We start from the raw sequence: 3,233 nt of genomic DNA, 5'->3' as shown, positions 1-3,233 counted from the left end.
ACTGTCATAATACCAATATATTTTATACTTTACAAGCAAAATTTCAGTGCAAAATATTACAATAAAAAAGATAAATATCTAACTTAACAGTGAGTATCATGATAACTAAATTTTAGAAAAAATACTATTCAAATAACAATTAATAATTTTATAATACTATTTTTAAAATGCAGACGGCGTATGTCACGAGCTAAGTCATCCTCAAGGGATACTATTCATGTTCGATCACTCTCGACGGTGGAAACTTCCAACATATCTGCCCACCAAAAAAGTCATAATTTTTTTTAATTCTCTGCGAGCACCTGTAAAACTTTCTCCTGTAGTTATGTACTTAACGTAAAATTAGCAGAGAACCTTGAAGTCTACAGTAGCTATACAATCCTCGAGAGATACCAGAAATCCTCGAGTTTATCTTTCCTGAATCTTTTAAAAGACATCACATTAGACATAACACAAGTAAAAAATAATAACAAAAGTGATTAATTATAGGTTTACACAGCATTGGGGTCTCAGAGAACTCAATATATCAACCAATGAATCTGCTACTACAAGAAGAAAACAGACTTTATAAGAAAAAATTTCATGGTTACCATTAACTCACTTAAAATCAAGCCTGTGCGTGTCACATATGCATATTACCAAAAAAAGGTCATTCAAAAAACATCAAAAATCGTAACATAAAAAAAGAGAGCAACTTGATTGCCTTCATTAGGATTTCATATGTGACGCCAACTAATAGCGACAAACAGGTCATCCAGAAGAACCTATAAGGTCAAACTTCTCATCATAGACCTCCAAAACCCACAAAAAAATAATAGAAATGCAAAAGAAAAAAAAACACTTACAAATAACATAAAAAATCAAAACAATCAATATTAAATACACGAGGAACAGAAATAAATATGAACTGTATAAAATACAAATATAATAAAAATTGAATCTCTTCAAAAACCATTGTGATTAATAAAATGATAAAAACTACAATCACCCTCCAACTATCGCATCTGTAATTCATTCCCTCAACTTTGTCATCTCACTGACACCTTCCTTATCCTTAGTACAGGTCTCAGGAACATCATTTTTGGCATGTAACAAAAAATATCAAAGAATGGACTCATACGTCTTCGCAGAGACATGTTCATGATCCTCGTCCACCCTACGAAAGTCAATGTGGTTGTTGGAAGGATGTTGTTGAATATAATTGTGAAGAATCATTATGACGATCACAATTTGAACCTGTTTGGGAAATGGGTAAGATGGTATATTACGAAGTATAACTCATTTCTTCTTCAAAACACCAATAGTCCTCTCAATGACACCACATAAGGAGGAATGATTTTCATTGAATATTTCTTTCCTACCCTGCGTAACATTACTGTCTTGTTCAAAGTCAAGCTTGTAGTAACTCGTATCAGGATAGGGCTTGAGTTACCCTTATTGTAACGGATATTCAATATCAACCATAGAGTCTTTACCTGATCTGGATTGAATGATTAATATTGAGGGAAAAAGAAGTTAGGAGAGTAGCTCAATCTCAAGTGAACCTGTGGATGGATATGGAAAGTTTTATTTCTTATTTCATGTGCACTGTCCTCCCTACCAGTCATGATAAAAGTGAAGCGCATGTTGACATCACATACCATCATGACATTTTGTGTCGGGGTCCTACAATAACCGATGAATGTTATCTTCTCATTATTTGAAACACGTGTAATAATGTGTGTTCTATCAATTGCTCTAATATAATTCTAGAAAAATAAAAATGGGTTACGTAATCACGATATTTATTTAAAATTTGAATATAATAAATAGTAAAACTATCTTAAAATATGACATATATCGCGCATTGTGTGAAATCTCTGTGGGGGTAGGTTTGATGTATGATTTGCTGGTTTTATGTCTTGTGAAGAAAAACTTACAAATGCATTCAACTCTACTGAGAAGTATCTGCAAATCATTTCAGAGGAGTGTTGAAATCACTCCACAGCTCATCACATTGATTCATTCCACGATAATATGCAGCGGGTTATTGCTAACACCTCTCACAAAGTTGTTTTGGATGAGCTATGAAGTCTATGAATTCTGTGTAGGTCCTCCAATAGATCTGTGAATATCACATGTGTCATGTGGAATATATTGCCAAATCTCTTTGGGTGGCCCGCAAGCAACTCTCTAACTCATTTATCGTCAGTATATGAGAATGTCATGCAATGGGAGTGCCTATGTATGAGTTATAATATTCGTACATCAAGCATATGAAAGCCGCAACTCTTCTTCTACACCTTTCTCTAGTTGCATCCATATATTTTGGTATCATAGTAGCTAACACATAAAAATCATTGAATTAGCTACAATCATATAAGGTTACGAACAAAACTTACATAAGTAAATAATGTTACATTAGTAAATAGAAAACATACCAAGGATGAAAACTCTCAAGTAAAGCAGCATATCCAAAGCATTTTAAATATCAAAGCACATTGAAAAACTATACATAAATATAAATTTCCCAAGCAAATATAAATAAAAAAAATTTCTCTCAAATATCTTTGCTCCCATAAAAATATCATAGGTGTATCACCCTACGGTCAGCGGGAATCACGATGAAAAACTCTTCCCAGTTTGATTCTTCAAGCAACTTCATAGAAAACAAATACAACAAGATGTCCTAAAAATTTTCTGAAGTTGTATCCACAATTTGCACAACTTACTGGATAGAAGTTGCTTAAAAAGTGTTGTGGTCATTGGTGCATGAAGCCACCAACTGTGATGTTTGAATTCTAAGGAAAGCACTCCCAAACATACAATCCAATTGCTCCTCCAACTAAGGATCCTTTCCAATGTATTTAAATTTCTTTGTAAAAGGCACCGGGTACAAATTCATAGTTGAATTTAAAAACAAATTAAAAATTGACCATGATAGGGGATATTTAAAAAATGCTCATCGTAAGTCTCTCTGTGCACCACTCTTTGGAAGCATCAATTATTCACTTCACCGAATCTTTACTAAGCCCATTGATCCTTGCTTCAATTCTTTTCGGATTTTTCTATTCTTCTTTGGTTGATCGCACTTATTTTTTAACTGCATTCTATTAGACTATGTGCATAGGTTGTCAGCCCATTTAATTTTTTCTATTATATTATGTGCATGTACTTTCTTGAATTTTCTAATAATATTTTGTCAATTTTCCTTATTGAAATAGGTTGTCAGCCCATTCCCAGATCGACCTTCT

The sequence above is a fragment of the Phalaenopsis equestris genome, unplaced genomic scaffold (genome assembly GCF_001263595.1).
Source record: "Phalaenopsis equestris unplaced genomic scaffold, ASM126359v1 Scaffold000293, whole genome shotgun sequence".
Lineage (NCBI taxonomy): Eukaryota > Viridiplantae > Streptophyta > Magnoliopsida > Asparagales > Orchidaceae > Phalaenopsis > Phalaenopsis equestris.
The sequence above is the reverse complement of the archived record's forward strand: the minus strand, read 5'-3'. Positions refer to the sequence as shown.